Here is a 19,665-nt window from a genome sequence, read left to right as displayed (position 1 = left end):
AAGGCACCGGAGCAGGGGGGTGACTCGTGAAATAGGGAGAGGGGGGCGCACCCCGGCCCCTCTTGTGCCCAAAGCGAGCCGGAGGGCGCGGAGGCCTCTGCACCCCCAGCTCCTTCCCTGCTCCGCGGTCACGGGTGGAGAACCGCGCGTGGCACCGTGCCCCGGGCCGCGGTGACTTCGTGCCGCCCGTGTCGCGGTGCGAGCCGCGCCGCCCTGCCGAGGGCTGTGGGTAAGGCTCGCAGAAAGCCCCGAGCGTGTGCGTGCCTGGGAGTCGCGTTCGTGAGCCGAGAGATGTCACACAACAGACACAACAGTCAGAAGGAGCTGACGAACAACAGGAAACGGGGTTCTATTTTTAGGGTATAATAGGAAGTTAATATAAGCGGCCAGAGGCTTCCTATATGCCTCGGAGCACCTTCTGTTCCATTCATTCATTCATCCATTCATTCATGCGTTCAACAATAACAACAGGGGAAAACAAACATTCCCCTTTCATTTCCCATCCCCTCCTTCCCCCGAAGTCCTGCTCTGGTGTTTGTGCGGGGGGGCTCTGCAGGGGGATCCCCTCTTTCGGCTCGTTGTTTGGGGGGGGGGGCTGGTGGCGTTCAGCAGCTGAGGCTCCCCAGGAGCGCGCTCCTTGGGGTGTCCCCGGCCGCGCAGGGAGTGCGCGGGGCTGAGGGATGCTCTCGGCGTGTGTCCCCCCGTCCGACCCCCCCGCAGCTCACATCAGAGCCAGGCAGAGCATTTGCTGTCCCAGCGTGGCCGGGAAAGTCCGGGAGAAGCTGATTTCAGGAATGGTGTTAGCGTGGCCGGTTGCTTTTCTTTCCTTTATTTTTTATTTTATTATTATTATTTTTTTTGTTTCCGCGGGAACCCCACGCACATGCCTGAGGCAGACCTTGCTGTTCGATTTTCAAAGGGACAGGGAAATGCTGAAAGTTGTCTGCGTGGCCGGGGGGTGCCTGGCCCCCTGATTTTTTAACACCAGAACCGAAGGAACAAAGGGAGCGAGAGGCGCTCGGAGCTGGGGTCTCCAGTAAAGTGGTGGTGGTGGCGGTGGGGAAATCCCAGGAGGGGCGCAAAGCCAGGGAGCATCCCTCCCGGAGGCATTTCTCTGCTGAGCCGGTTTTCGGAGCGCCCCCCCCGCAGAATTGCGCGGGGAGCTGCCCCGCGTCTTTTGCAGCCCGGAGGGGCCAAACCCAAACGCCTCGCCCCGCATCCGCAGATGGCGTTATTATTATTTTTTTTCTCCCTTTCCCTCTCTCTCTCAAGCCTGTTTGCCCCCAAAACACACGGCCAGCATGCCGCATCGCCGCCGCCTCGACAGGCGAGCACAAGGAGGGCACCTCCCCAGGCTGCGAGCGAGCTGTTTGGAGGAGAGGCTGGGGAATAAGAGCGCTGCCAGCGCAAAGAGCGGGAGCGGAGGCTCCTCCGGCTTTCCAGCCGCTGGATTATAACAGACAGGCAGGCGTCGATGGCTTTCCGTACCGCGAGTGTGAAGGAAGTGGCAGGGAGGCGGGGGCGGGGGGGTAAACCCCAGCCCAGCCCCGCAGCTGGATCACACACGCCGCTCTCTGTGCTGTAGCGTGGGTCAAAATAATGGGAGTCAGAAGGGGAAGGATCCAGAGGGAACCAGCCACTGTCTCTTGTACAGATTTGTAGCGAAGGCTTCGCTGTAATTAAAACCTTACAGGCAGATTCATTCAATGTGTGGCTCTGCAGAGAGCCGGGGCTCGGGGCTTTTTGTTTGGGCAATGTTTTGTTTGCTTGTTGTCGTTGGTTGCTCGCCCCGATGGGATGGGGAGCTGTGTGTTTTTGGGGGCGAGGTGGGGGGGCAGATATCTGCTTTGATACGGAATTAGGCTTCGGGCTGCTTGGCTGGGGACGGGAGCCCGGCAGCCGGGGCAGGGGGCCTGGCCGGCTGCCTCCCCCTGCACCTGGCCAGGTGCGCACCCAAACCACATCCCTGAGCCAAAAAATGGGGAAGGGTCCCCCCCCCACACACCCTGCGCACACGGCCAGCCCCGTCCCCTTCGCTCGGGGTCCCCGGGAGCAGCCCGAGGGGCTGGGTTTGAGCTCCGCGCCCCTCCGCGGGGGGCTGCTGCCCTGCCTGTGCCAGCCGGGGCCCGCCGGGGGCCCGTCCCCTTTTGGGGTCGGGGGGAGCCTCCCCTAAAGGCAGCCGCAGGTTTGCAGAGCTCTGCCCGCCGGGCTTTTATCTGGCGTGCTTCCCCGGCCGCTCGGGCGCTGCTGCAATAGAGATGTTGGTTTTAGCGGGGACTTTTGTTGTTTTGTTTTCTTTTCAAATGAAAGAAGAAAAAACAACAACAACAATAAAACCCCTTGCTTCTGGCAGAAGAAGAAGACGCCATCCAATTAAACAAAAACATAAAAAGAGGAAAAAATAAAAACAAAAAAGAACCACCGCTCTCAAGTGCCCATCTTGGAAGGGCTGAGAGGCGGATGGAAACTCGAGGCTCTTTTAAGTCAGGACAGAGGCTGCAATTTCTCCTGCGGTCGCGGCCGCCTTCTCTGCCGAGCCAAACGCCGTGCCATGCCGAGCCGTGCCATGCCGAGCCGTGCCATGCTGTGCCGTGCCATGCCGAGCCGAGCCGAGCCGAGCCGTGCCGGGCCGAGCCGCAGCCGGCTCCCGGTGTCACCCGGCCGCGCTCGGCAGCCCCCGGTGCGGGCGGGTGAAAGCAGAGGCTTTAATCGCAGCGAACGAGCGCGATGTCCTCTCTCCAGGCTGTTTCGCCTCCGTTTATTTTTAGTACACTTCAGATGCCTACACATTTCCCTTGTTGAGATCAGTGCAATTATTTACTCTACCTTTAGGGATGCATTTACCCAAGCATTGAATAGAAATGTAGTAAACACTGCGCAAAGTCAATGCAGTTATTGAGGTTTATTTAATAGGAAAAGAAGTAAATATCTCGGCTTTACTTGTTCCTTCAGGCAGCCTCGTTATCTAGAGTAGATTGCAAGGAGAGTTCCTCAGTCGTTCCCGTGTAATGAGATTGCTTTAAATGTTTATCTCCTATCTCCATCGAGCTATAGCCTCTTTTGTCAGGGTCTCAACAGACTATAAAAACAAATCTAAAAGTTAATTTAGAGAGGTAATCCGGAGGGATCCATTATCTGATCTCCCTGCAGAAACTCATCTAGGCGAGATCCCGTATCTGAGGGCGCAAAGAGGAGCAGGCGAGCAGAGAGCATCGCCTCCAGCGCCCTGAATTCCTCCTGCGCCCAGCGGCCGGAGGGGCAGAGCTGCTGGCACCCAGCGCGATGTCCCCGGCACCGCCAAACCGCGGAGCCCGCTTTGCTCATCCCAGGCTCACCACGGCTCTGCCCTCCACCTCCGCCCTGCCAAGAACCGATTTCATTTTATTTATTATTATTATTATTTTATTTTTTATTTTTTTTTTGCGGGTGGAGATGGTCGCCGCCGTCCACCTGCTTGCCCCCAGCCCCAGCGCCCTGCACACAGGCGGGGGGGAGAAGGGGGCAGCACGGGCAGGCTGAGACGCGGGAGGTATCCCGGGCTTCTGACAGCTGGATCTGAAACAAATCAGATCTGGATTAACTTGCCTGTTTTGTGAATTGTCTGCATTTGAGCGAGCAGCCCTCACCCACTCCGCTTCTGGCAGGTTTTGTTACACGTGCCTCTATAAATATATTATCCCAGCCCTCTCTCCTCGTTGGAGCTCTCTGCTCAACAAAACAGAAACCAGAACGAGGAGAAGCGATTTTCCTTTTTAAATGAAGACATTTATAAGTAACCTAATTTCGTATCGTGGAAGTAAATTTCATGCTAGGATATATTTTGCACAACATGTAATCTTTTAGAGCCGGAAGACATTTAATTAAAGCCATATTCGGAGAAGTACAGCTTAAAAGCAGCCGTACGACCACATACCTCATTCATATTCAGGATCCATCCGCGAATTCATATTGTTTTAATGTGGGACATCGCCTTGATGGCAGAACTCGGCGAGGCCTGGGCAGCACGAGAGATAACACAAAGGAGAGCAGAGGAGGCACAGCTCGGGGGGCTTCTCCCGGCGGAGAGGTGCCCGTGGGACCCCAAATCCCCGCTCCCTGCGTCCCACCGCCCGCTTTGGGAGCTGGGGAGGGGGGGGACACCCACGGAGGCAGGGTCAGGGGGAAGCTCCCGGGGCTGGGTGCTCATTTATTGCCCTGGCAAACTCGTGCAGAGGGGGAAGGCTGGGGTTGAACCCCTCTTTTCGCCCTGCCTCCCCCCCCCCCCCAGCTTTTGGCCACCTCCACCTGGGGAGCGCTGAGATCTGCCCCGAGCCGGGGCTCTGCTTCTCCGAAGCAGCAGCGAATGTTGCTAAAGGACCGAAAACAAATTTATTTCCTTCTTTTCTCTCCCCAAATAAATATCTCCCCGTCCTCCAGGGGAAGCCCAAGCCGAGGTAAAGGCGCCCAGAGGAGCCCCCCCCCCCCCCTCCCGCTTCGTTTCACGGGGGGCGAAACGCGTTGGCCAAATCGAATCAGGAAGGCTCTGGTTAGTTTCCTTGTAGGGGTAATTAAAAGTATTAATTGGTTGTGTCGACAGCTCAAAATGACAGGTGTTGCTAAAAAAGCCTCATTAATCTTCCAGTCAGTGCCGAGCGGCGGTGGGAAGCGGGCTGGGACAAGGAGCCGGCTGTTTCCAAGGGGGCTTCCCAGGGCTGGGGATGGCAACGGTGCCACTGCTGGTGGCACGGCTCGCTGTGCTCCTCTGAAAGAAGAAAAATAATAAAAATAAAAGAGAGAAAAGGGAAATCAAACGGCCTGCCCGCCAGAGCGGGGCAAAAAGCGCGTCGTGGACGGTGAGGTGTGAGGGGCTCGGGTGGTTTCCGATAGGAAACCGGGATTAAAGGGGCTCTGCTGCTTCCCAGCGAGTTATCTGCGTGCTTGGGGCTTTGTGCCCCGCTTCTTTCCCACCCCCGGCCCGTCAGGAGGGCGAGTGGCACACACACCCCGCGCTGGGCTCCATGGCTGAGCCTGGGGGGGGGGGGGGGGCTCAAAATCCCCGAGCCCAAAGCGAGGGGGGCACAACACCAGCCCCACATGGCGCTGTTTGTACTCGGGGGAGGGGGGGAATTTGGGGAGCCTCTGACCGGGGCTGCGGGGCCCCTGCCCTGAGGGAACGGAGCCCCCCCCCCGGCGGGGTGCGAGTGAGGGAATGGAGGTGGGGGGGGGGGGGGGGGGCGGCGGTTGCCTCTCCTCAGGGCCCTTGGCGCGCGGCACGTGACCGCCGCGCGGGGCATGCGCGCGCGGCGCCGGGCCTCAACCGCCCCAACGGCCCTAACGGCCCCCCGTGGAAAAAAAAATAAGAAATAAAATAAAATAAAAATAAAAAAATAATGAAATAAATTGATAAAGAAGCCCCCCGAGGAGCCGCCCGCGCCACCTGCGGCCCCCTGCCCGGGCTGCCCCCCCCCCCCACCTCCCCGACGGCGTGCTCTGTGCGCTGACAGAACGACGCCGGCTTACCTGGAGGGCCGAGGGGATTTTTATTCTTATTTTATTTATTTTTTATGTGATTTTTTATTTATTTCCGTAGCCGGGGATATTCCCCGCGTGGCACAGAGGCGCTCAGCAGCCAATGGAGGCGCGGGGCTCGCTGCGCGGCTGTGACACCGATAATTGTTGCAGCGTGCAGCTTCCCACAGCTCGGCTTTAATTTGCAGAGAACCAAACAAAGATATTTGCAATATTTTTTTATTTTTTATTTATTTATTTATTTTTTTAAAATAAGCGCTCCGTGTAATAAATGGGAACATTGTGCATGAATGCTGTTTCTTCCCCTTTTCTTTAGAAGACGTTATTAGCTCTGACAGCATGCAGCTCAGGTTTGGAGGAGAGGATTTTGTAAAGGGATGACAGACAGGAAGGGCAGCAATCATGGGCTTCTTGGGCTAAAGCTTTTTTTCTTTTTTATCAGAATGTTCTGTTCGATGCCATTTATCCTTGATGATAGAAAATTGCTCTGTTGCCAGGACGCTGCTGCTGAAATAGAGGGCAGGAGCCACATTTCCATTTTGCAGCTTGAAAGCTATTCAAATGAATTTGCAGAAAGGGGGAAAAATCTAGAGATAAACAAATGAGAATAAATCGAGTTCCCCTTTCCTCTCCTTTCTTCCTCTCTCTCTCTTTTTCTCCCTCTTTTTTTTTTTGGGGTGTGTGTGTGTGTGTATGCGCGGAGGAGCCATTCATTTCCTCCATCAGGATTTTGGTTCATCAGTGTTTGCAGCACCTGGGAAGTGCTCTAAATCAGGGAACGCTTCTTTTGCTGCGGTTCCAGCCCCTGAGCACATAAACATATTAGAGAAATTTATGTACGTGTGTGCAGATATGCAGCCACCTACCATTTCCTCGTGTGTGTGTGTGTGTGTGTGCAGACAGACGCAGGGACGCGGTGTTTGTGAGAGGCAGAGGGGATACCAAAAGGCAGACGAAATCCTCTCTCGGGGTGATCGCTCCCAACATTCAGGCGTCGCTTCTGGAGAAACAGCTCCTCGTTTCAGAGCGATTAAAACCTGAAATGCTCAAGCCACGGCACCGTCCTGCCGTCCTAACTAACCCAGGGGCAACTCTTCATTTTCCCTCCTGGTCCATTTAGATATTTCCGGGGTCCCGAGGAGAAGTGACAACGCGCCTGGCTATAACCCAGCACGTAGCCCAAGGGCTAATTTTTAATCATTATTATTATTTTTTTTTAATAAACGTTGAATAAAATAAAGCCAGAAACATTATTTATAAATCGGAATGAATGGTGATTCGAGGCTCAGCTCCGCTCCTCGGCTCCAGCCCGAGTGGACGCGAGGTGCGGGGCTCTCCTCTCGGTCTCCTGCAGCCGTGTCAGGCCAGAAATATCGGGCACACGGGGCCGGGGCCGCCAACACCCCCCAGCTCCGAGAGCCGGGCAGCCACAGGAACTTTAAATGAGTCCTAATTTCGCTGCCTTTAGCTGAGGAAGAGCCGGGGCCGGCGAGTGCCGGGGGCTGGCAGGTTGTGCAGCGCGCCCCGGACACCGCATTTCGGGTGACCCCGCCGCGTTTGGTGGCACGCTAAATTCGGGCAGCTCGGGCTCTTTCACCGTGTCGTTTCAACAGGGTTTTACCCCTTATGAACCTACAATTAGCACTTTGGCTTCGGGAACGATGCGTTTCACCGCGGCACCTTGCTAGAGGAGGGCGAGACAACTCCGGGGACGGGGGAGAAACGAAGGGGACGGGGGCAGCAGGGGGAGGATGGATTTTTTGGCTTCTCCATGGGCAGCCAGGCGTGCGGCCGCCTTATCGATTGGCGGACCCCCCCTCAGCCGAAAGCACCGCCGGGCGGACACCGATAGAGCCTAATCCCGCTGCGAGGAGCTTAAACCCGGGGCTGGGGCTGTGCCCGGCCCGGGGGGCTCCCGGGGGGCTCCCGGGGGAAGGCAGCGCCCGCACCCCGCGGCCGGGGCCGGGCGAGAGGCGCACCTGGGGGCACGGCCCGGCCCCGAGCCCCTGGCGCCGGGCGGGCGGCGGCGGCCCGCCAAGGCGGCGGGGAGGGAGGGAGGGAAGCAGGGAAGGAGGCAGGCAGGGAGGGAGGCAGGGAGGCAGGGAGGCAGGGAGGGAGCCGCCTCCCTCGCCCGCGGCCGCCCCGCCTCAGCCTGGCCCCGCCACCGACCGGCCCCGGCCCCGGAGCTCGGCTGCGGGCGGCTGCAAATCTCAGCCCAAAGGGGCTGCGGCACCCAGGGCGCTGGTGTCGTGAGGACTGCTTGGGAGGCTTCTGCTGGAGAAAGATTTAGGCCTAGATGAGTCCCCGCTGGCTGACAAGTGGCTACGTTGTTCAGAGGGCTAGACAAGCAAAGATTGCTAGACCTGGGTGTAAAGTTTCAAAGGCGCAAGGCTGAACAAAGAAATATTTAGAGAGGAGGTGGCAAAAGCCACGGGATTGCCACCAACCCTCCCCTCCGACCCCAACAAAAATATTAGGAAAAAAAAAAAACCACCCAACTTTGTCAGTACTGTACTCATAATGTGAACCAGATTGCCACAGAAAATAAAACGGGTCATAGGCTAGGGAGCAACCTTGGCTGCAGTCTAGCCCTTTTTGTCAGTGATTCCCTCGGTGCGGTACCCACCACACAGCTGCAGCCGCAGCCCGCTGCCTTCCCTTTCTCCTTTCCTCCTCACCTGCCCGTACAAGAGGTCACTGCACGGTGGAGGGAAAGGACCTGTTGCCACCACCGCAGGGCAGTTCCACAGCATCCAGGGCAGAGCTGGGCTGCTCTGTCCATTCCTTTAGCAGTCACACAGACTGCTCCAAGTGTCTTTTGTTAAGACTGTCCAGCACAGCACAAGATATGATTCCGCTGTTCCTTATGACTTTGCTCCTCTAATAAATCTAGCATATGTTATCGTTGTCCTCCTCATGGAAAAAGTGTATGTGTCCATGTAATTAAAGCATGTCTAATCATGAGCTCATATGAGGAACTCAATTTGGGTTGCATATGTAACCTCATGTCTGGCACTTTCTACCTTTTGAATGACTAACTTCTCAATCTTATTGTTCTTTTAGCTTTGAGGGATATGTGTGTGAGAAAGATTTTTTTATGTAAACTAAAGCAGAATAAGCAAGCCCGACATTCTGCAAAGCTTTTTGAAACTGAGGTTGTCCACAGTTTGGGTTCATGCCACGAGAGCAGAAGTGTGTCTGCTGTTTGGATTCTGGCAGACGCAGCGCCTACAATTCTCCTCTCTGATTTGGGTTCACACATAGCCGAAGTCTCATGAGAACGGCTTGAGACACAGCATGGTTATCGCTTCATCTCTGGCGCCTTCTCTTCCCCACAAGAGAATTCGAATGCCTCTTTTCTGATTACTGTCATTTAAGAGATTAGGTGTTGGAAAAATTAAAAAGAGAAACATTCGAATATGCATCTGTCTCCTTGCTACCACTTTAAAATGGGCAGGTTTTAGTGGTACATTCCACCCAAACCCCATCATTTTCAGTTTTAAACCATAAGGCTTTTGTTGCATAACATCTTCTTTTCAACAGATTTACATTGTTCATGCAAGGGGCAAGAAATCCTAATCCCACGTACTGCATGCAGCGTCTGTCAGCCATGAAACTACAGAACTGTTTGGTCCTCTGAAGTAACACTTGCTTGAACGAGCTAGGTTTTAATATCCCAACAGGTTCTTTTGCCCTTTTAAGTCGCAAGCCATTCTAGAGTCAGCTGGTCAGAGCTAACACTAGTGCCATGTAGAACTTCAAAATGTTTGTAGGTCATGAATTGAAGGAGGGCTGTGTGCACACCACAGTGCTTTCTGGCCCTGGTTTGTCGTGTCTGGGACCTGTCTGGAAGGTATTGCAGATCCCCTTGGGTATGTCCTTCCCCAGGTGGCAGCGATGTTTGGGAGAGCGACTCTTACCCTGGGATGGCATCAAGATAAGGCCGGGGCACGCGTTCAGCCTGGTGAGCTTGAAGGGCATTCTAGACCCATCCACGTGCAGTAACTACTTCTCCTTGACCCAAATTGATAAGGCTACCTTTGCAAGAGGCCTGTTGTATGCATTTGCCATTGTTACACAAATGGTAAAGCTTCTGGTCTGTTAGAGTGTCTGTTTTGCACTGTGTGATTCCAAAAAAAAAAACACCCAACTTTATAAGGTGCTTTTATAGCCATCCATCACCTGAACACAGCTCTGTGGTAATCGCCTGTATCTGAAGACCGATTTTTTTACAATCAAGTCATGTATGGCTCAGATGAACTGTAAACAAGGTTAGACACCAAATAAAATTTTGTAACAGTATTATTTGAAAGCATCCGTGGCAGAAAGTTGTCATGTTGGCTTTGGCTGGCTCCAGACAGTCCAAACTGATGCTTGTATTTCCTAAGTATGTAAAGACCGTGGAGTTAAAGAAATTAATCTAGTCTATAATGAGTATTTTTTCCTGTGACTTACTAAGTCACAGGAAAAACTACCCCAAAGTGAGAGCTCATACTTCAGGTTAAAATCCTGAAGAATTTTGTCACTTGACCTACAGAGAGGGTTCCTCTACTGAAGACAATCAGAAAACCTTATGTTGTCCATGTGGAACAACATAAATCTTCATGGGCAGCTCCTACCCCTTAGCTGAACATTCCCACCCCTCGGCTAGGGTGCATTAGCTCACCATCTGCAGTGTCCTTCCCTGTTGTAAATGGGAAGGAAAGTGTAAGGTGGCTTTGCTAAAGCCAAACACTGTTGACTATTGGAGGATAAATTACATCTGTTCTTTCTACAGATATTATAAATTAGATACAAATTGTAATAATTGTACTTAATTGCTACTTAATTACTGATTAAAAGAAACCTTTTTATTTTTCTTTATTGCAGTCCCATGCTTGTTTTTTCAAGGATGTTTAATCAGGCAGACAGAAGAAGAACAGCCGCAAATTGTATTTTAGTTGAAGGATTAGAAAAAATAGAATTCCATACACCATGTTGAATAAGAGCAATTTGCATATTACCTAAACTTCAATACAGTTGGATCGTTTCCTTCCAAGTGTTGCCAAAGAAGTACGCAGCTTTTTGGAATGAAGATATTTGGATGCACAGAGCACACTAACTTAGATTTTTTTTTTTCCCCATATCATAGCCTTTGTTAAGCAGACAAACTGTGGAGGCAGCTATGAGGGAAAAGAAAATAACTCTTAAAATACCCTCAGGATTTTTACACTTCACAGTAAAGCCCTTACACCAATGAATCAAGAGGAAGAGGTGGAGGAATCTTTGCATGCCCTCTTGTAGGGCAGGGAAGATAGATGGGGATGTTATGGAGACACAGACAGAAAGTCTGAGAAGTCCTCAGGCAAGACTGAGATCTGGGCTCAGTGGCCTTTTCTGTACTGGGTTTTCTATTTGCATGACTTTGTGAAGTCACTTAGGCCTTCAGACTCATGTTACTTGATTCGAGAGGCAATACCTTTGAAATCGTATGGCTCGGTTCCCCAGCTGCTAGGTGGGAGAGTGGCACACTCTGCTCTGAGGGGTTTCGTAGAGATGCATGGCTCAGAGACCACAAGGTGCTTACGTGCTGAAGTGGGAACAGTCACCCAGCGCTCGCAGTGCCCATGCAATCATGTTCAATGAGGATTATGTAGGCAGAAGTCTGCTTGAATTCAAAGTGCCAGGTGAGTCATTAATCAAGATCATGCCTAGATAACTGGCTGAACATCTACAGCAGGGTTGGTTTATGGCTCTGAGAGAGCCACTTGTGGATAGCAAAATGATTTTGACTGTGCAGCAAGTACTAGTCTGGGACAGTACTTTTATATGTGCAAACTGACTGTCCTTTTGGAAGTCAGTGCAGGTATGGTGGTAACAACTGCTGAGATCTGACCCGAGCTACTTACAGTCTAAAAAAATCCGGTTTTGTAGATATGAAGTCTAAAATAATTTTCCAAGCATTAAAAGAGACCAACTGCTGTTAGCTGTTTAAAGGGTTGGAGTAATTATGCCCATGCACTGCACAATATAAAACCCTTATGACTACTATATGGATTGTTTTGTTTGGGGAGGGACTTGTCATTTGGAAAGGAAAAATAATCACCTATTCTCTTCTCTCTTTGCTTGTTACAAAGCCCATTGAAGTCAATGGGAGTGTTGGCATTGATTTGTGTGGGCTTTCGTCAGGCCCTGTATATGCTACTGTAAACTGGAGGGTGAGAAAGGGTATGGTTAAAGGGAAGAGAAGAGAGGGGTGGAGTTAAACACAGGAAAAGAATAGAGCCCTTTGTCTATTAATTAGGGTTTACACAGCTTGTGGAAAGCAGCGTTCCTCCAGCACTGCATCCCTTTGCCCCACTACTTCATTTTTACATCTCCCATGTTGGCTCTAGAATGGCAATGAGCTACGCGCTGCATAGCGCTAACCACGCAGCCCCTCCGCTGCACGGGAGGAAGGCATTGAATTGAGAGAGCTTCCCTAGGGTGAAAAACGCTTCTTGTTTCTGCAGCTCATGTCCACTCTCCTCGAAATGTATGGTGTGGCAGCAACTCCTGTATGGATCGCAGGAGCTTTCTTGGAGTTACTCACCAATATCTAACAGCTTGTTGTCTTTGGGGAGATGGGACCTGGTGGAACCGGGCAGTTCTCCTGGTGAAGCCCTGCCAGCATGCCTCTGCTGAAGCTGGAAGGTCCCACTGGACAGTCCCAGTTCATTCCCATGTCCATTTTCTCCTGGTTACACCCACCAGAAGACAGTGACAATTGGTTGCAATTAGAGAGGAAAAGTGCCATTGTATTTGACACTAGGCTGGACTCCGGAGATGTTGTTCAGTCGCTGGGTGTGTCTCAAACTGCTGGGTGACCTCGGGTAAGCCAGTTGGGACTCAGACTTATGATCAGTTTATGACAATTTAACAAGCTATTGTGTCTCAGTTGAACAGCAGTGACTGTCCTCGTGTGCACTCTTACCCAGGGCAAACACAGGCTGATGTGATCCAAAGCGTAGTTATACCAGCAAACCAAGCCAGTACAACCAACTCTGCTGCCATGAGACTGTATCCTTGGCAGGGGAACCGATCTGATTCAAAATGTGGGAGGTTTTTGGTTTTGCTTTTTTTCTGGATTGCTTTTAACCATCACCAGCTCCCCAGCGCAGGGCACTCTGCAGGAACAGTTATTTTGGGAAGTAAAAAATGTCTGGCATGCAATGGCAGGGCTGTTGCTTGAAGATATATTAACGTGGTTGTGAGCCTGACCTATTAGATCCAAATCAGCAAAGCACCTACGTATTCTATGGATTAAAGCATTTGTTCCCCACGTAAAAGGGAAGGAACAAATGTTTCCTTTATTCACTCCCACCCCTATTCTCTGCCCAGATCCTAAGCTATATAGTGGAGGTGCTCTTGCTCCATGTTGGTACAGAATCCAACATAATGATGCACTGATCTTATCTGCATGCAAGTAAAAATAAATCACAAGAGTAATAGAGGGAGCGGTGTGCTCATCTGTCAGTGGAGAAAGGCAGAAGGCAGCAATCAACTCCAGGTTCATAAGCTTTGTTGTCTGCCAATTAGCTCTGACCTCAGAGTAGTGATAAAGGTATAATCCAACCCCTCCTGAGCCCCCTTTCATAGGTTAATTTCCCTCAGTAGGACTTTTTTATTATTATCATAAGTGCTATTTTTATAGAGTAATGAATTTGCTACAGAAACATTTATCTTAGTAGCACGGTAATGTTGAGTTATTATTTCACACTATGCTTCCTATTCTTAGGTCAATGTTTTAGTCCAATTTTCTACCTCTTTCGGTGTACAGACAAAATAACACATGTATTGTCTGTGTGAGTTAAGGAATTTGTAGGACCTACCTGTGAGCACTGAAGAAGAATGAAGTCAAAAAAGAGTTTATGGAGCAGAAGATGGGTATCTGGCACCACAGAGAGGAGCCAGCCTCTTGGGGGTTGCAAGGTTTTATCTCAGAGAATGGGGAGGATGGAGCCCAGCCACCACCAGGCTGGGAAAAACAAAAACAAATACAAAAACACTTATTGCGTAAGAAGCTGTACATCAATTTTACTACATAGATTTAATTTCATCTCTGGAATTCTGCTGAATTGATGTGCATTAGCTCTAGAGAAATTGTTCTTTGCTCAGCTGGCTTGCACTCAAAAGCAGAATATTTGCAGTTTGTTCTTAGGTGCTGATTAATGACAGCTATGTGTTGTTTCTTATAATGATGATCACATTTTACCGTGACAGTAAATATTGGAGTTAAAAATAATGTGCGAAGAGTGGGATATGTATGGGTCACAGTCAGGCTGCCACCTGACTTCTCTAACAAGAGCTTCACAGCAGCATGTTCCAGGTCCCCGAAACGGCTTCTTTTCTGATGCAGTAGCTACTAGCTAGCAATTAAATCTCTGTCTATAGAAAATGAGTCCAGCTGGCTCTGCTTCCTCTCTCTTGAGAAACTCTTCAAGGTTCTAGGTTCCCACAGCCAGGCTTCCATGGCTTCAAAGGCATAATTTGGCACCTGCCCCCTGGGCATGCGTTTGTCAAAGTACACGTACAAAATTTCACTGTTGAGGATTTGTGCCTCAGGGCAACTTCCACTCTGAGGTGAAATTACTTCTTTCCAAATGCCATACTTGAACTATGTAAGCATACACCCTTTAGCATAATAATAGTGACTTCTAAATGCAAAGACATAGCCTGATTTGCAGCAGGCATACCTGCCACAGATTACCTCTTAAGATATCTGAAGGCAAAGTATTATAGCAAGAGCTATTTACCCTGGATTCTACCTCATTACAAATCGTCCTTACACGTTATGCTGGAGGAACAATAAACCAACCTTCTATTACCCCTTATAGACTGGCAGACAGATCGAAACGCTCTCATTTTTTACTTCTCCTCTTTCAGACAACCATGGTGCTCAACTCTAACCTCCAGAACAAGTCACACCTTTCTGACACAAGTACTTTTCTTTTTTTTTTTTTTTTGTCCCCACCAGACACATTTTGCGGTGGAGGAATACCAAATGACACATTGTGCTGCTTCATGGAAAGAAGCCAGGTGAGGTTTGCTCCCCAGATGAAACACTGAGGCAGATGAGACTGAAGCAGAACAGACCCTGAAGCACTCTCACTGCTGAGAGCTCTCCGATGTTCTGCTCCTATAAGCTCACTACCTTTGGCAGTGTCTTTCTGACACACATAAGAAAAGTTTCACAAGCAGCATCCAAACAAATGGTCCTCCAAGTCTGCACTAGCCATGGTGACACAGATGCAAATGCAAAAGCAGGTGATGGTGGGCAGGCAAAGAAAAGTTACATCTGGGATACCACAGGTGCTCTAGAGAAAGGTTTGATGGCGCACCATGTCCCAGTACACAGGAACCAGTATTTGTGTCACTTGCCTTCTGCTGTCACAAAGGAGAGCATTTAGACCTACTTGCTGTCTAGGCCCCCACTGCAGTCAATGGTGGTAGAAAGATGGGCTGTACTATTTATCAGAGATACCTAACTTAGGTTTATTTGTTCGGATATGGCCAGTTGTTTCCTGGAAATAAGCATGTATCTCCATAACTGTAAGGGAAATCTATGAAACAAAGTCATCCTAGATGCCTATCTCTTTGACAGCTTGATCTAAGCAGATGAATCTTATCCAAGTGGATGAAACAAGATACCTAGAGAACAGCCACACAGGTAAAATAAAGGTGTGTAAAAAAAAATAAATAAAAATCAGCTGAGACTTATGTTTGGCATCCTACATATTTTCTTCCATGCCTAGGCTCTGAAGGATCAAGATAATTTCCATTAAGAGCAATGTTGCTTTTCAGTAACAGCTGCTGAAGGGCTGTATGGTTTTAGCAACAGAGATCCAGATGAACTCCTGCCCAGGAGGGGATGTGCACTACCTGACGCTACACGGGCAGTATAACTATGTAATTTATACACAGTATAAGTGTACATGGGCACGTACACTTTGGGTTACTGCAGAGGTCATCACGGTGATCATGTGTCCAACTAGTTTTCATCTCATCTGAGGGTTTCAGAAGAGAGGCTTGTCCAGGAAAGGCTGAAACCAGCAAAATATTTAGACCCATCTACTATTTTATGTACTGCTGGGTACATAAAATCCAGTCTCCTTGGTTGTTTTAGGGGAAGGAGAGGATAGGACTCTAGATACCTAGTTATGTGTTAGCTGTGTGAGCTACTTTTGAGGATGAGGCCTAAGCACCCACGTAGTGAACCTGGAGATGGTTATCTCAGAAGGACCCTGCTCTGGAACTGGCATCCCACTTTGGCCTCATTGGACCTGAACCTCTCATCCTGCAAAGTACTAGCATCTTCCCAGACTCATTTCTGAGGGCTGGCTTAACCTTCAGAACAGTTCCTTTTACTGAAAAAAAAATTGCTAGTGTCAGTGTTGCTATCTGTGAAAGCATTTTGCATTTGTAATAATTTCTGAACATGTGGCTTTTGATTCATTACAGCATAATGAATTTAATTCATTACTACAAGATTTAATTCATTACAACATCCTTAGCTTTCCCAGGTCACTGTAGGCTTGTCTGTAGTCTTTATTTTAGTCTGTTTCACTACCTGTAATGCTCCGTTCTTTGACGCAGACGGCCACAAGCCTTGTTCTGGTTAGGAAGCTAAGATGTTGATGGAGTCAGGTCTTTCTTGAATGCAGCTCTACCTACTTACACACAATATGCAGACTCCTGTTTCTCTGACTGCAGATGCAATCAAACCACTAAACTTTGCTTGTAATACCTTTTTTTTTTTTTTTTTTTTTTTTTAAATCAGCACCCCAGATAAGGTTTCCCTTTAGGCGTTTATGCCTAGGTAGCTTCCTTTCAGCTGCTGTGCTTAAAGCTTTCTTTCTTTCTGTTTCAGCTGGCTTGTTCTCTTGTACCTACATACACACAAATACATCCTTACTCAATGCAGTAACCAGCAGTACCATCTGCCCACATTGTTCAAGATTTAGGGTGTACTTCTGCTTTGTCTTGGAAACCTGTATTACCTCATCAAAGAACTACCTTGACTCTGTTATCTTAAATGAAGGGTGGTGGTTACTTCCATCAGCCTCAATGACTCTTCTCCCAGTCCTCAACAATAATACAGCATATTCACCCTGCCTTTGCCCTTACAGGGTTTTCTACTTGTTTATCTTTCATTTATCTCTGTATTGCTTTGTGTGCCATTAAAATACAGACTGGAGGTGCTGGGACTGGATTCACCTCTCACTGACAACAGTTCCACAATCATCTGTCTCCACCATTGCTAGATAGTGCAGGTATATTTGATGCATATCTATGAAAAAAAGAAGAGACAGAGCCCTGGGTTTTCATTACTTTTTCCAGCTTATTTGTTTGTTTGTTTGTTTATTATTTCTCTGATACCTCAGCTGTTTTTAATTGACTTTTAAAGAGAGCGGGTAACTTTAAGGAGCACTAAGGGAGAAGACAGAGCTATCTGAGGACCACAAGGAAATTATATTGCAGTTAAACAGGAGTTAAAGCCAGTTTTTTTTCCCATCACTCATCTCTGGAATTAAGCAAATCATGCTCTCACGGTTAGGAAGATATTAAATGAGAAAGCTTTTAGCTGTTTTCCCTGTCAAACAACATCTGATGACCAACAGCGATGCTGACAGGGATTCACTTACGTCACAGACTTTCTTTGGGGTGAACTACAAAGAAACATGTGGGTCAGTGTGACCCATCCCTTCATTACAACTGTGGAAATGCATTTTTTTTTACAACAAAATAACATCTCTGTGATACCTTGATTGTCAAAAACCACAATTATAGTCATTGTTTATGCATTAGGGAAACCTCATCCTAAATCTGGCACCATATGGGGGTGAAAAGAGCAGCTGCTGACATTTCAGTATAATCATTGTGATCTAGCTGCAGATATGACTCAGCATGATGAGTCTGACAACAAGAATGGGGAAAAAAAAAAAAAAAAGCAAAGCAGCATGGGCAGGTTTCAAATGTCACTTCGAGGCATCAGTCCAAGTGCATTTCCAAGGGGAGAGACTTTCAACACACAGAGTGGGACAGCTCCATACTAGCTCCAAACGGGAAGCCGGCACAGAACTGCAGACCAGCATAACCGAAAGGGTTGTTTATGTTTGTGTGTGTCGTAATCCAAGGGAGAAAAATAATTAATAAGTGCCTGGAAGTGTTTTAGGATATTGTTATTCTCCCCACATTTTTGTGAAAAATGAAATCATGCCAAGCTAAACTATACAAGCAGCCCCACCTCCCTGTTTTCAACCCCTCTCGGAAGCACTGGCTCATTGCTTTTCACTGAGTTTGGAGTTCAACTGATTCTTTTTGATCAGAAAATAACAGAGATATTTCATTTCTACCATGCAGCCCCACTGGTAATTTTCAGTTTCCCTGAATTCTTTCACCTGACCACTACCTTCTCTGCTTTCATTCTATCTATTCCCTTCCTATGATGCCTACAAAAAATCTCACTGTTGATGACCTTGAACATTTTAGCCCCAAACATGCTTTTGCCCCTCTGTTCTCAGAGTGCTGACTTCCCAAAGCAAGGCTGCTCCTTTCCTGCATACACCTGAATCACATAGGTTTTTGCTATCATGAATGAATCATTGTGACAAAAAGACACTATTCATGTTCAGGAAAATGCTAGACTTGCTACTTATCTCCAAAGCCAAGTTCTGGTGCATTACATCTGGCAACACATTATAATTGTGTTTACTCCATAAATATGTACTCCACATACCTTGTGTCAATCCCAGCCCTTTGGTCTAGAAGATTACATCTTCTTTTATGAAGGAATTAATACACTATAACCTCTGGCATGATAAGAACATCCATTAATCAAAATGCAAGTGCTTCCTTCACAAAATGATTATTTTGGGAATAGATGAGGAGGTTCAAGCACGGCCTGTCACAAGGCTGAGATTTACACACATTTTTGTCACAGGATTGTTCTCATCGTGTGGTAGGGACATGCCTGGACTAGGACAGATGCAACTCCTATCTTGCAGTGGTGTAGAGGCCATAGGACGCTGTGCAAAAATGATGCTAAGACTAAGCTGCTGGCCAACTCTTTGCCAATTTAACAGCTTGCAATTTATTGCCACCCTGTTACTGAGGGCAGCAGTGAAGGACGTGTCAGTAAAGTGTGGCTATTGGCTGGTTAAGTTACTGTGGCCTTTGGAAGCTGGACCAGAGGCTACCCAGCCTATGGTTGTTGGGTATTTCTCCTTTATTCTAAAAAAAAAAAGTCATATATAGGATTAATTGAATAAGAAATTGAGGCCTGCAATTGATTTGTAGGTACATGTTAAGCACTGCATAAAACTGAGATGTGTCACAACCTCTATTGTCCCGTTTTGAAAGAAAGTCCTTGCTGTTCTGACTGTTTTTGTAGATTCTTTCATAGCTCATTTTTTTGTTTGTTTTGTTTTTGTCCTAATATTATATAAACTCCCAGATATAAATTAGCAGCCTGACTCACCAAATTCCTATCATACCAATTTGAAAAGACACTACTTACTAGCTAATAAATGTATTTCAATAATTTCTGTGTCTACTTTTGGCTGTGTAGGAAGGGAATGAAGCTAAAGAGTCTATGACCTGTGCTCTTCTTCTCTTGTAGACAGCTGAATATTTATGTGTCTATAATGGATACATGTTCAAGGTTCATTATTGCTATCTGTACCTATTATTACTGTTGTGTTATCATCATTATTATTTCACACTGTGGTCGAGGTCCCCCTAAAGATCAAAGTCCCTCTGTATTAGAATCTGCATGAAGAAAATGAGAGGCCTTGTTCCCATGCTAATCACCTCTTATGCTTCAGCAGCACAAGGGAAATGAGTTTCTATGGTGCCATGTGGAACAAAAATATTTCCTTTGCACCCTTCTGGGTTGGACCAATGTGTGAAGCCTATACAATGCTTCTTCTTTCCCATACTCTCTAAAACATTTCAAGTGATTGAGGAGAACTTGCACAATGGCAAGCCAGGGTCCATGGACTGATATGCAGCATGCAGACAAGTCACTGACCATGTTGTGCTGGCATACTGTTCCGCTTGAGGCCCATTCCTTTATGACTGGTGAGATTTCATGTCTTGTCTCATAGAGTTCAGCAACACAGATAATTTCCAGAGAAG

General features: G+C 48.4%; 2 long non-coding RNA genes across 2 annotated transcripts in view; one reads left to right on the top strand and one right to left on the bottom strand.

Moving 5' to 3' along the window:
* LOC137852355 (uncharacterized) overlaps window positions 1-19,665 on the top strand; it is a 31,594-nt gene that overhangs the window by 2,232 nt on the left and 9,697 nt on the right. The window lies entirely within an intron of this gene.
* Window positions 502-4,989, bottom strand: LOC137852356 (uncharacterized). Its single transcript, XR_011093781.1, has 3 exons — window positions 4,285-4,989; window positions 3,914-3,994; window positions 502-3,555 (listed from the first exon to the last, which is right to left on the bottom strand). It is a non-coding gene; the product is annotated as an uncharacterized lncRNA (long non-coding RNA).

Source organism: Anas acuta, chromosome 2, assembly GCF_963932015.1.
Source record: "Anas acuta chromosome 2, bAnaAcu1.1, whole genome shotgun sequence".
In the NCBI taxonomy this organism is placed as follows: domain Eukaryota; kingdom Metazoa; phylum Chordata; class Aves; order Anseriformes; family Anatidae; genus Anas; species Anas acuta.
This window is presented reverse-complemented; position numbering and strand designations above follow the sequence as displayed.